Genomic DNA, 15,173 nt, shown 5'->3' with positions numbered 1-15,173 from the left:
CTCCTCTCTTTGATGTATGAGCGTTGATTCTTTCAACTTTGGAGGATGAATTTTCTTTAGAGTACAACAGCTCTTTCCTTTGCCAAGGTGATTTCCTTTGCCATCCAGACAAGCAGGTGGCTTTGAGGGTTTTCTTGCTGAGGTTGGGCAGATGTTGGAAGTGATAACTCTCCATAACTCTCATCCCCCTTCTCCCACCTGCAGCCTTGGGGACTCTCTGACTTTTGAGCAGCTGTTGTGTGAATGGCAACTGTTTATTTTGTGGAGTTCGTTGTTCCATCATTGGTTATCACCAGTTGGGAATTTGATTGGGAATTTCAGGTTGTTTTGTGCTTTGTTTCCAGTGTGGTGAACGTTCCCACCTCTAGGAATTCTTTCAGCATCCACAGGACATGAGAAGCTCTGTGGTGACCCAGGACATGGTGGCATTGCCACTAAGGGCTTTGGGAAGTTATCATGGTTGTCAGTGGTGACAGAACTGAGCCCACTGGTTGTTTTTGACTCTTGGGGTTCAAGTTTTCAACCAAAACTCGTCCCTGTGTGAACTACTGCAAAGAAAATCAGCTCTAGCCCAGTCCAGAGTGGCACCTTCATTTTAACTTGAAGGTGCAGAACATGCCTGTTGCCCTCACTGGAGATAAATTAGTGTTTGGAGCTCACTGCACCTGCAAATACTTGATCCAGTGAACTGAGTCTTTTGTCTCTGGTTTATTTGGCAACTGGATTTCGTGAGCTTGGAAAAACGAAATTTTAGTTATGTTACTTAGAATGGTTCCAGTCCCATTATTGTATGGGGCTAAAATACAGTTGCTCATTTTAAATTAATTTTAAAAGTGATTACTTTAAATACAAACACTTCATTACTTAGAGGAAATAGTACCTGTTTTATGGGCTTGCATTAGAATGGGAGAAACTGGGAATTTAGAGCCTGGCTTTGAAATTATCCCATGTGAAGTTGTCCCATCTCAGGGTTCCTCAGGTTTCTACTTCAGCAGCCTGTGATGAAAGGATCTAGTTTAGCAAGGATGCTGCACACATTGCAGAGGAATTTAGCTTGGAATTGCCTGTGGGATTCTGATGAGAGAGCAGAAGGCACTTTGCTAGGTTGTGCATAAAAATATTCTGTGTTCTGGGTGCTGTGGTAATGGGACTGTGGTATTTCAGCTCCTCAGGAAGAGAAATCTTTGATTAACCTGTTGAGTTCCCTGAGCAGCCTGGCTTCTTTCCCAGGTAGCATTTATTCCCTGTCTTTCCAAAATTCATCAAATAACAGAATTTATACTGTGGCATGAGAAATTCTATCTTGAAAAATACTCTGTAAGAGAACATTATTAGTAATGATAAGGCATAAAAAGTACCTTGTGCTTATTTGGCTCGACTTTGGGTTTGTGCCATGACGTGTCATTACTTGAATTGAAGGAATCATTACTCACTTATGGCTTTTATAAAATGTATGTAGTAGTTGTGTTTCTATGTATTCTGCATAAAGCAAACTTGGGTGTAAGTTTTATTCCCTCAGTAATTTTCATAAAAATTTTGGTGAAGTTTTTTCCATTTTTTACTAAAAACTATACTTCTTTTGAACTTAAAATTTGAGTAGCTGGTTCCCCCCCCTCCCCTTCCTTTGCCATCCACCCTGTTGCATTGTAAAGCTGCAGATTATTTCATTTTCTGACAAAGTAGGAACCCTCAAGAGGCAGTTTGGCACATGGAGGAGCACACAGGGTGCAGGTGAGTGATCTGGGCAGGTCTCTGCACGCTGCCCTGCTGCTGCTGAGGAGATTTTGGGTGAGCTCATGGCAGGGAAATCATCTGGGAGAGTGCTGTTGTCTCTTGGGCTGCATCACTAACGAAGAGCCTGGTGAATCATGCATGTTGACATTTCAGCTCTTAGCAGTATTTGTTATTTTTTTGTCCTTTATGAGGAGTATTTGTGACCAAGGAGCATCTTCCTGAGCAGGCTGGGAGCTCTGCAGGGTGTGGGTGGGCTTGCTGTCACTTTTGCTGTTTGGCTGCAGAGGGGTTTGCTGGAAGGGAACTTTCAGACATGGAATTTCAGAGCCTTGTTGCTCATTAGTTGTTCACTTGTAGATGAGGAAGAACCAAGTGCTGTGTCTGGAGTGGAGGTCCTGGGGTAGATGAATGATCCTTTCTTGCACCACAAGCACTTCCATTCATGGTGCCCCATGGCACAGAAGTTCCTGGAAAGTCATCTGATGAGCATTTGTGACCTTTGTGTGCTGATCAAAGTGGCACAGCTCAAAGCTGTGTTTGTTCCCTGCTGCACTGCCACTGACTCTGCCATGAACTGTTCCCAGAGCTTGGAAAAACCCTTCTTGCTGCTCTTTCCTGGAGATTTTCATCTGAAAATTTGTGATTTTTTTTTTCTTTTAGAGCAGGTTGCATTTGAGACAGCAGAGGTATGCTTGTCCTTTGAAATGACTTGTCTTTACATCCACATTTCCATGTGTTCTGCTTTTCTGCCATTGGAATTAGCTGACTTGGTTTTCAGAGATCAGATTTGCAGATTTCCCTTTGCAGCTTTCCAGAGTGTAATAGTTGAAACTCACATCACACGACTAATGAAATTCAGCTGACTACCTAAACTACATCTTTTACCCTCATCTGCAGGGAACATTTTTAATATTAAAATATAGAATAGCTTGGCAGTTGGGGAAAAATTCCCAATGAACAGTGTAAATACATTACTTTCCTCTAATTCCTCACTTTATTGGTGAATATTCAGTTGTCTTATTTTTACTTACATCAGTTGTTATTGCTAATTATGGTTGAATTGTAGTGATCTCAAATTTAAGATTTGTAATGGTTTCATAAATGAAAGAGGTGTTTTGGATAGGTGGCAGTGCAAACCACACCAACTATTTTTTCTTAATTAAGAAGTGTGAGAAAAGAGATGGTTAATTTGTATTTTATAGTGGAGAAGTTCTTGTTTACTAACTTCTTGTTTGCTTTAAATATTTTGGGTATTTATTTGATTTTCCCCTTCATGCCTGTATGATTTCCATGGCAGGTACAATAATATTTGACAGATTGTTGCTATTTTTCCATATTATTTAAGCAAAATGCTTTTATAAAATAATCAGTAGGAAACACCTCTGCTGCAATTTATATTTTTATGTGCCTTAATGAGTAAGGCTTGTATATGGGTGTGAAAGGTTTCCTATTTTTTGTGTTCTCTTCAGGTGACTTCCTTAAAAATTTCTGTTTCCTTCCTAGTTTGGATGAGAACCTTGATGAGCACATATGAAACAGAGAAGCCATGAGTGCATATGAAAAATACCAGAATTAGAGTGGAAAATATCTAATAAATAAAATATCTAATAAATAAAATAAATATCTAATAAATAAAATAAATAGGAGTTTGAATCTTTGTGCCATTGGTGGTTCAGAAAGCAGTTGTGCATTACCTCTAGTGGGCTGAAAAGCATTAATTAATATTCTTGGAAGTGTCTTGATGTCTTTAAAGTGGAAACTATTATGGGCTGTTCTGTTCCTGCCAGTCACCTTGTTGGTAATCTGAATTTCTCTGGAGGTGAATCTTCTGTCCTGGACTTGTGGAGTGTGAAGCTCAGTTGGGTTGGATCCTGTGGTCGGTGTTTTAAGTGCTGACTTAAATATTGATAATAATAAAAATCCTGTATTGATGCCATGCTCAGCATTTCCAGTGGGCTGCCTCTGGCTGAGGTTATGAAATTCTATTTCTGATAAAGTCAAGGAGAAAATACAAAGAAAACTGGGAGAAGACCCTGGAGAGACACAAATGTGAATTGATTCCTGGTCCTGTATCTGGAGCTGTAAGTGCTGGAGGATTTAGATTCTTTCTGCATTTGTTAGATGGAATATTGCTTGTTGGCTTTATTGTTTTAGAGAAGCAGCACAAAAGGAAATAGAGTTTGTCTTTTACTGCTCTTTCAGGAAGTTTTTCCTGCCCTGTCCCATCATCCACTGTGTGTAAAATGATCTGGGCTGTGACAGGTGTTCTGTGTGTGTGGCTTGTGCTGCTCGATTTGTTCTTTGTCTACAATTTGGGGTCTAATGCTCATTATCTCTCCCAGCAGCTTTTGCAGTTCTGTATAATCTCAGTTTAATAGATCATTTATATTTTATGGAGGGACAAATCCCCCATTTTCTTAGTGGGCTTTTCTCCTCTTACTCAAATGATTTTCCTATTTAATTTTCAGTGTAAAATTTGATTAGAGTGCTGCAGCTCAGTTTCCTGCTGCTTCACACAGTTGTTAGGATGAGATGCTCATCTTCACAGATAGATTTCAATCAAACACTGAAGTTCTTTCTGAGCAGCTTTTCATTGGCACCAGCCTTTGGTTAAGCCATGACATCCCTTGTTTTTTTACCTTCAGGAGTGAGGATTTAGTGCAACAAGCACCATGAAAGAAAGAACTATTATTCTTTGAAGGCTGAAACTCTAATGGAGCTACAAGTTTTCAGACTTGTCAGCCTGGTAACATCATCTGTGCCTTGGTTTAGAGCAGAGGAAGAAGTGGTGATGCTGAGAGCCTGCAGTGCTGCTCCTCCTCCTCAGCAGAGGTGGAAAGGACCATCTGGCACTACGTGGGTAGCAGTTCTCCCAAAAAGTAATAACAGTGGGAGTTCTTGCCACTTACAAGTTGTGATCACAGGCCAAATGGTGTCATTCTAAATCAGCGTACGTTTTCAAAGAGAAGGGGAGATGCAAATGTTGATTTTTGCCAACTTGAGAAGTATTTTCAGTTATGGGGGGCTCTGCTGGGGTTTTAGTTGCTGGCATTTTGAGAGGAGGTGTGAGGGGGGTAGGTCAGGAGTATGGCTGTGATGTCTGCTAGACCATCTCCTAGGCACTAAAAAAATTGGCCTTTTTTTGTATTATGTAAGCCTCAACTTGATTAATCCATGAAACTCAGGAATTTTTTTTTTTTTTTACAGTCTATGTAATGTTGATTTGATTTATCCTTTGAAGATCTCAGTCCTTATCTTTGGCACTACTAACTAATCTTGAACAAATTACTGCTCTAAAATGATAAGAAAAACTCTGTAATGAGGTGAAAAACTCTCTGTCTTGCTTTTTGAAGCTCTTCTGTATGGTGGCCTGTGGTATTTTTGTCTGAAAATTGGGATGTGGCATAATCAGAAGTGGCTGCAGAGCTGGTGAGCAGGTTGCTTAGTAACCCAGATGGAGGAATTGAGAGTGTGCTGCTAAAACCTGGGCATGGCTTTGGCTTTCAAGGTGGTGCAGGGATAAGAAGAAAGAATTGGATTCAAACAGGTCTTGAAAAATCAGAAGCTTAGAGTATGAACAGGTTAATTTCTCAGCATTTATTCTGAATGAAAACTGTCAGCACTATAAATACAGAAGAACAGGAGCAGCACAAAGTGCTGGAAAACATCTGAAATGAGAATTGAAGAGTATCATTTGCATGTGCAAATGGAAATTTAGGGGGAATAGTGAGTTTGTGCCCTTTTTCAGAGCTGGGTTCCAGCTGTGGACTAGCTCAGATTCTGTCAGTACTGTGGATCAGTTTGGATCTTTGGGAGTAGAAATCAGAGTTGAAATTGGTGGATACACGTGCAAGTTTAAGTGAGTTACAAATGTTATTTTATAAGTGCATGTATGTAGTTGTTTAATCTGTTCACCAAATTATTTCTATTAAGAAATATGGTTTTAAGTTAGATATGAAAACACCATTTTGGAACAGTCACCTCAATTACTTTATTTTTTATGACAAGTTTCAGCACTCACATAAACCAAATCCATGGTATGGCTTGTAGATACCCAATGTAACTGTATACTGTGTATTCTCTAATTTTTTTTTTTTCTCTAATTTTGCACTAAGAAAGTGCTTATGATTCACTTAAACTTTTGCATTGCTTTTGTCCTCACAGACAGGCAGAAGAGCAGATCAGCCCTAAGAGGAGCCAGCTGTCACCTTTATTGGTGATGCCTTCATGTGTTTTTGTGTAGTCAAAGGTTTTTGACTCCAGCATAGCCACTAAAAATCAGATACAAATAAACATTCCTCATAAATGGAGGCAAATGGAAAACCTTTCCAAAGGTTTAATCTTTAAAGGAAGATTAAATCATTGTTCATCATTGTCTGGAAATGGAGCAACCACACAAACCTTCAGAGGGATGAATCTGCCTTTATGTACTGGGGGCTCTGGGTTGCTTTTCCTCAGTTTAAAAGCAATGTAACAAGCAGAATAATCTTGTAATATTAAAGATTACCTGTTCAGCTGCAGAGGCAGTAGAGCTGGGGGTGGATGTGGAGATTTATTTACCCTTCTCAGATGTCCCATTCTGCCACCTGTGCTCGTGTGTCTGATGAAGGTGAGTGCAGTTCTGAAATTTGGGCAGCTCAAACCTCTCCTGTCACCATCTTTGCTGTAAATCCCCAGATTTATATCTGCTGGCACTTTGCTTTTAGTCTTGACTTCTGTGTGAAGCCAAACCTGCCTGCTTCCATTCAAGCAGTGTTTTTCTGTATTGTATTAAGAGTTTCTCCATATGTTTCATATGCTGGCAGCAGTTCCATTTGCTGAGCTCACACTCCTTGTGAATAGTCAGGACAAATGAAAAAAACAACCATAAAGCACAACCACTTGTTGTCTGACTGATTTCTAGGTCAGTTTTGCAAGAAAAATGGAATAAATATGAATATGACGTGTAAAAAATGATGCTGGTTGTGCTGTTAGTTGGAACTAAGCAGGTTTCACTGCTGTGTATTTCCTTTTGAGACTGGGTATGCTTGTCATTTATCATTAGAAAGAGCATCTGCTCTTGATTTTTACAATAAATTTGGATCAAGGATTATTTTTATATATTATTTTGGAGCTTTTTATGTACTATATTTAATGCTTTTTAACAAAGATTCAAACTTTTTTTTTTTTTACCTCCCAGACTCTCTTCCAGAGAAAACAATAATTTTGGTTCCACATAAATTGTGTGCAGTGACTTTGGAGTTCTCTGTAAGAAAACAAACCCCAAATCTCCTTGAAACAGAGGCTGACAAAGCCATGGCTGTAACAAAACACTTATTTCCTGTCAAAACTGGTTTTGTTTGTGAGACTTTCCAAAACTTTCAAGGGGTTTTGGTTCTCTGAGGATTTTCATGACCCACCAACAAATAGAATATCCAAAAGAATATCCTGAATTTAATAAACAACAACAAAAAAGGGGGTAAATTCTGGAGCCTTTTCTAACTCTTTGCAAGTCTGGCTGCATCACTTCACTGTATAATGGGTGTGACCACACCAGGCTCAGAAAACCTTAAAAAATGAGCCCATAGTAACATATTATTTTATATATGAATTAATTTTGGTGGTTTTTTGGGAGAAAAAGCTTTTTGTTTGATATGGTCCATATTTGTGTTTGTTAAGGCAAATAGCATCTCTTCAAAAATGTTCTGGAGAGTCTATTTAGGAAGGGAAGTTCAGCCTCAGCCTAGAATTATTCTGGAGAACTCAAAGGAACTACAAAATTGTTGTATTTTTAAGATGCTCTGTAACACATAATTAATACAAAAAATCACTATAGAGAGCCCAGTAAAAAACACTCTGTGTGTTCATTCTCCCTCTTAAAAAAAAAACCTTGAGTTTCTGTTCCTGATGTCAAGTTGTTGTATCTGAAGTGCTCGTGCTAGTGGGATGTAATCTGATTTTTTTCTTTTTTTCATATAAAACAGAAACAGTAAATGATTATTAAAAATATAAATACTTCATAAAATTGAGTTTTAGTATTTTCTTTCAAATAAGAAACCACTTAAAATATTAATCACTTCACTTGCATGTTTAATGTGCCTAATTTGGAAGATGGAAGGATGGAATTTTTTTAGCTGTTTGCCTTTTAGATAAAGGAAAGATGTGTCCAGATTTCCTATTGTTTTGCTTATGTACCTCTGGAACTTCCAGATTTTCCTTAAGGAGATGGATTTTATCTGTGTGCAGCTTGCTAGCAGAGTTTTACTAAATAATGTGTAGAAATACTATAGGCAAAAACGTGGAATACCCTGGAAATATTGTAAGAAAGCTCCAGAAAGAATTTGGTATTTTGTTTGTTTCCCTCCAAAAGTTGTTTTTACCCAGTAGAGATATCAGATGGTGAGTTTCTGTGTGTTCCTCATTAGAGGAACATCAGCTTCCTTTATTTGTGCTCTTCCTCTTCCTCCTCCCTCCCCTTCTCATCCTGCTGCTGTTTTATTTTTGTGGGGTTGGAGTAACAGGAATTGATCTCTGGTGCCTCAGGTGCAGAGTGAGCCTTGGGCAGGACCTGCTGCACAAAGGGTGCTCAGCTCTGAAATAAAACCATAAAATAAAACCATTTGTATCTATGTATCACCTCATGCTCAGGTGATTTTTATCATTCTGCTTGGTACTAATGGGAAGGGTTTAAATAAATAATCACACAGAGAGAAGATCCTTCCCACTTCCATCAATGGGATGGAAATCTTCTAGGATGGAAATCTTCTTCTAGGATGGAAATCTTCTAGGGTGGAAATCTTCTTCTAGGATGGAAATCTTCTAGGATGGAAATCTTCTTCTAGGGTGGAAATCTTCTTCTAGGATGGAAATCTTGTAGGGTGGAAATCTTCTTCTAGAATGGAAATCTTCTTCTAGGATGGAAATCTTCTTCTAGGATGGAAATCTTGTAGGGTGGAAATCTTCTTCTAGAATGGAAATCTTCTTCTAGGATGGAAATCTTCTAGGATGGAAATCTTCTTCTAGGGTGGAAATCTTCTAGGGTGGAAATCTTCTTCTAGAATGGAAATCTTCTTCTAGGATGGAAATCTTCTTCTGGGATGGCAATCTTGGTGTTTTTCCAGATACTTTTCCCTCCTGATTGTCCTGCCTGTGTGTGACAGTAATGTTTTTTCCTTCTCCCCTGCTGTGAGTTACTTCTGCAGGTGCAGCTCTGGCAATACCAGGGCTTATATTTCTCACTATTGTTTTGTGCATCCTGAGGGTGCAGGAAAAGGAGCAAATAAATTATTGGAGAACTGAGGTAGTGAAGATGACATTGAGGGAAAGAACAGCAACAGGATGTTTCTGAATTTGTAAATGTGTTTTTTAAATACATAATAATAAATATTAATAGATATTAAATATGTGGATAGGCTGGTGGGAAGAGGTGAACTTAGTAATAATGGAGAATTTAGGGAGGACAGAAGCTCATCAGAAGATTAAGGTTGGTTGAGGGATTTAGAAATCAAACAGAATTTTGACACATTTATACTTGTGCTACAAGTCCCATCACCATCCTTCTGAACAGGACAGATCATTGCACTTGGGCTGACTCCTTATCAGCAATGGATGAGTGTGCAGCTGCTTTTTCTCCTCCAATGCACAGATGTTGCCCTTTTATGGCAGCTTGGATCAAAGGTTTTAAAGGTTATTTTCAGATAATTTTAAGGAATTTTAAATATTACATAACACATTTTTCTGAAGAATTTAGCATTATGTATGTGGGGCAGTGGTTAAGGGGTGGGTTAAGGGGGAGCTGTAAGGAAAGTTGTTGTGTATTTGTTGGAGATGAAAAGTGCCTGGTGGTACAGATGCATTTCTCTTATCTGCAGGGCAGACAGGCTTGAGAGTGAATTGGAATGTGAATTGGCATTATTTTTCTAGACACCCTCAGAGTAAAGATTATAGGTCACCTTTTACTCTGAGCAGCATCTGTCATTTATTTGGTAGCTGGCTAATTGTTCCATGCAGGAAAACTGGGACTTGGCAGGAGTGGATATTCTTTAAGTCACTTCTTGCAGCCTTTCAACAAGGGAGCACACAGCTGAGTAAGTGCTTGAAAGACAGGGCTTATTTATACACCTTTTATCTTTCATGGTGTACATAAGTGATATTTAACATAGGCCTGACTGCTTCAGACAGTGTGTTTGAACTGTGAGTTATAAATGAAGCCATTGTATGAGTACATTAGAAATGACAGCACATAGCAGGCTTCAAAAGAATTCAGTGTTGTAAACACAAGCTCCAGTCCTCACACTGTTCTCCTCAGCTAAGACCAGTCAGGAATTTCTGGTTTCATCCCACAACCGGCAGCAAAATTGGAGATACAGAGTTACAGTTCTGGCAAAAACAACTGTATTTCCTCAGCCTGGTGCAAGTGAGAACTGAAAGCCCAGTGAGATTCTTTTCAACGTGACTCCTGAAAACTACATTACCATGGCTTAGGAAGTCAGCCTTGAATACCAAGTGCCCCCTTAACTTAGATCTAAGTTGTAAACCAAACTATTTTATTGGCCTCAGGAGCTTTGCCTTTGGCTCAGAAGTGCTTTATAGTCAGTTCATCTGGCTAGTACAGGCCCTTTGGAAAAGCCAGCCCTGCAATTTGCTGTACCATGCTCAGTGTCACACCCCCTCCTGCCTCTTTTTCTGCACCATCCTTTCCCTGTTTTCACAGAGAAGATGGGTGGTGGTGCTGCTGCAGTTCCCTTGCTGTTCTCCAGCAGCAGAATTCTTGGGGTCACTGTTCTCTGTCATTCTGGGAAAGGAAATGCTCTGTCCCTGACTCACAGATAAAGTCAAGGGGCATCAGAAAGTGTGTATCAAAGTCAGTGATTACACAGCAGGGGGTTTTAGACAAAGCCTTTACATCCTCCCCCATTTGTAGCTTCAATAAAACTTTGGCAGTGAGGGGTGAGATTTCTCCATAAAGCTGCATAACTACAAAAACAAACTGATTTTTAAAATTGTATCAATAGTTGTCCTATGGTTGAAATTGAAATGTCTCCTAGAGAGGGAAAGAGAGGGAATGTATTTTTTCCCTACCTTTGGAATGTAAATCATTGCAATGGCATGTATAATCATCAGTAACTGATGTCATCATTCACTGAGGCAAATCCCAAATCTTATCCATTTCTTGGCATTGAAGAGTGTGCACAATCAAGGAAAACAAAAAGAAACAAAAATAACTGGCTTGCTTTCCTTCTGAAGCACACAGAACTTGAATTAAAGAAATCAAGAAATCATCAACACTCACACTTGTTCTCTCTCTAAAGCCATTGAGCAGATTTGCTGGTGAGAGGAGTGAGACCCAAGCCTTACACTGACTGTTCTTTCTGCTGTGGCACCACCACCAACTCTGACATTACTCTGACATTACTCTGACATTACTCTGACATTACTCTGACATTACTCTGACATTACTCTGACAGTGTTTGGAAGGAGGAATTGGCACACAAGTCTTACAGCACTGCAGAGATTTTCTTTGTAGAGCAGAATTTCACATTCCACAGCAGTAGCTGCATCCTGTATCCAATATTTGTACATATACACACCCTGCTTCAACACAAACTCATTCCAGAGCTTGAAGAATTCAAGGCTTGAGGAACCCCTTTGGTTAAAGTCCCAATTCTTTGGTCTCAGCTTTAAACAGCTGTCCATTCTCTCCCTTGCTGTAGCCAAAATTCCTGATTCACCTTTATCATACTCTGGAACAATATCTGTTAAGAAACAATGGTCTGAAATTTCCTCAGGCAAGTTCTGCAGAAAAACATTTCTGACATCAAGTTGTATTACACCAAACACAGTAATTGCCTGCCTGTATCACCACCTCTATCAAAAAGGCTTTTTTTTTTTTTTTTAGCAAGAATGAGTTTGAAACATGAAAAATACTTAAATGTTCAGAGTCTTGTAGCTAGATTGGGTTATCTTGAATCTCAATTGAGTATGAGTAGCATATTTTCCAAAGTTTATTTCTCTTGGAGACAAACAATACTGCAGAAACCACTTCAGAACAGTCTTAACACAAATCCAAAAAATTTCTCAGCTACCAGTGAGAAGTTTTATGCTCTATAAACCCACACAAGGAAAGCTGCTCTTGGCTTTTGGGCCCTTGCTATTTAAGCAATATTCATAATCCTCACTGCCCAGCTGTGTGATACATTCTTTTAGCTTGTTAGCCTTTAGAGATCACAAGACCCAGGAACAAATCCCTCCTTAATACATGATTGAAGCAACTCTGCAGCTCAGCATCACCAAGAAGATGAATGTGGGTACCAAAGAACACAAGAGAAGTGGCATGAGCTCACTTCCAGCAAGGATTTGGAGGGCATCATGCTGAGACAGGTGTGTGGATATTGAAATCCATTCTTCATTCACTCTTTTCCAACAGCTGGTTTTAAAATGCATCTTCTTTTCCACTGCTCAGTTCCTCTGTACTCTGTCTTTCCTTTTCTACCTAAGTCATGCCCTGTTTCAAGTCTTCCCCAAGTCTTCTACAAAATGAGCTGATCAAACCTCAAGCTTCAGGATGTGGCCATTCCAGAAATCTCCACAAAAACACCATAATGCTTTCTGTTTTTGCTATTAATCCCCAGCAATTGTCACAGAGATTTTATTGCTTTGTTTACATTTGAAAGATGCCAAGATCTGAGCTGGTGTTTCCATGGCTCTGCTAGTCATAATCCTGAGATTCTCTAGGAAGCAGTAAGTCACTTAGGAATCATAATTTTCTATAACTTGGATTTGTTTTCCCATTTGTTGTATTATATTCAGATTTATTAATCAGTAATTAAAGATTAGGACCATTCTGCAACCCCTCAGCAATCCTTTGCTTGTACTATACTAGACCTGTATCATCTCAGTCATCCTCATGTCTGAGCCCATTAATTAGCATAATTCTACAGGTCACATCCCTCTGCCATGGCAGCTGAGCATTGATTTCTGTCCTTATTTCCATCTTAGCCCATTGCTGTCCATGACAAGACTCTGCCCATTGAGTTTTCTAAAATGTCTTCAGATGAAATTCTGCTGAAAAGTGAGTTGGATCAACTGGATCTTCTCCTCCATGATTTGCTGGCACCTTCACCAGAACATGGTCTGGTTCAGAAAGCAGCAATTCCTTCTACAAAACCTACAGCAGTTTTTCCTTTATTTATTTTTTTTCCTGTATTTATTCAAATGCCATCTGAGGAGCACAAAGGATGATTTCATTCAGGATACAAACATGGAGGTGTCACAAGGTGGTTTGTCTTCCTGAACTGACACACATGATAAGCAAAAAAAATCTTCATTTAAAGCATGGTCTGTTTTCTGGTTTTTTTTTCATAACTCCATTGAGGTCTGGATGCATTCCCATAATTATTTAGAGTGATGATCATGAAGAAACTCTTGCCAGCTTCAAAGATGGTAGAGTGGATGTTTAATAGTGTTGAAAACCAGCCAAGACATATCTAATTTTGGACTGGAGTGTTATGTTGTATGGTTTTATTTGTGGAATTCTTGAGTTATCAATGCTCTGCATTCCCATGTAATGAACTGTGTAAGTGCAATCATTATGTATGGTAACATATGATTCAAATATTTTAATCAGAGAATATAAGGTTAAGAAAGTGTTTGTCAAGATGGAAACACAAGATTTGTTTTCCAGATTGGTCCCCAGTAAAGTTAGGTCAGTCATAGTTGCATGACAATAATTCAGAGAATGTTGTAGTTTTCCTGATCTTTGATTTGTTATATGACAGACATCATTAAAACACATGTTGCTTGAAAATTAATTTAGGCAAGTTAGAACTGGAACTGAGATTATTTTTAGTCAGCATGTATTTTGTTTTCAACATGTATATATGTACAAAGAATTGAAGCTGTGATTTGATTTGTTTTTGGAATGCCATCCAAGCTTACTCAGTTTATCAGATGAATACCAGCTGGTGCATCTGACAGCCAAAACTGGAAAAATAACCTCATTTAAAGATGGAAGTCCCTATTCATGAACCCATTTCAGAGCCTTTGCTTGCTAGCAGGACTGGTTGAGCAGCATGTTCTGATCATTGGGGCAGTTTTGGTTTTCAAAGACAGATGGTCATTGTGTTTAATGTCTGTGTATTAATGTTCTGTTGATAAAAGTATGAGTAAGTTGCTAATTTCTCTGGGAAAATCTAATTAAACTGTTGAGATCAGGATACATGTCACCTGTGGTGTGTTTGGTCCAGAGGCTTCAGATTCAATTAGCTTTGCAAAATTGCTGTGAATTTTTACCTGCTGGCTTGGGTTGAGGTGCAAAGAGGTTCCTTTGTTCACTCTTGGATGAACAGAAAACTAATCTTACTTCAGCCTTTTATTTGGATGTTTCTCAGTATTAATGTTCAATATTTTCAGATATAGGATGGGTGGTATCAGGATATCTCAAGAGACTTGTCACACTTGATGTGCAATGGAAAATTCTGGATTTCAGATGGTGCAGTCAAGATTTTCTGGTTCTTTTCTGGTTCCTACCTCAAATCTTAAAGCTTGAAATCTTTATTTCTTCATGGATTTTAGCCTGACAGGAAAATACTGCAGCTGCAGTGAGTGTTGCTGTACCTGAAAGTTTTCATTCCTTCCATGGACAGTTTCCTGTATTAGAATGACAGGAAGGTGCTTAATTCTGAAAGAGTATTGGGATTTTTTTATTTTTCATAAACCATTCTTACCTATTTCAGTAATTCCTACATTAGGTAGGAATTCTTTTGGTCAGTCACTCAGCTGACTTTGATTTTATGCCATTTTTTGGTGTATTCAGGCACTAGGGTATTTAAAAATTGAGTCAATTTGTGTGCCATATACTTATGGGTTTAATAGAATAAAAGAAAAGCTCTTTTTAAGAAATGTTTGAATGTGGATGTGAAGGATGTTAGAAGGGCTGGTGAATGTGCAGCTTTTTGCTGTTTCATGCTTTGGTTGTTTTTAGTTGTTATTACCTACCAGAGGTACATAAGCAAGAAATTATTTGGGACTGCAGGATGATTAGTTTGTGTCTGAGTTATTTAACCACCTCCTTTCCTGAGTTTGTAGTTTTTAAGTGTTTGGTTACTTGGCTTTGTGGCATCATTACCAACTTTTACTTTTTAATAGCATTTCTTTGTTCTCTTAATGTGTGTTCATTCTCAACTGTCTGAGCAGCTCTGTCCATGATGGTTTCCTTCAGAAATTGTCTGAAGCAGTGAAAAGGTCCCAAACACAGAGAATTATTGGAAACTATTTAAATTGGATAATTCCTGTTATTAGGGATGGATGTGAATGAAGTGATGCATGCACTGGAACAGTAAATATGCTGTAAGAAATGTGTAATTGAATGGATTCTGCTCTGGGCTGGGCATTGTTCAGAAGAAAAGGAACCTAAATGTATTTATTGTGATACAACATGTCAGAATTTCTAACTCTCATAC

This window comes from Erithacus rubecula (genome assembly GCF_903797595.1).
Source record: "Erithacus rubecula genome assembly, chromosome: 27".
Classification (NCBI taxonomy): Eukaryota; Metazoa; Chordata; class Aves; order Passeriformes; family Muscicapidae; genus Erithacus; species Erithacus rubecula.
This window is presented reverse-complemented; position numbering follows the sequence as displayed.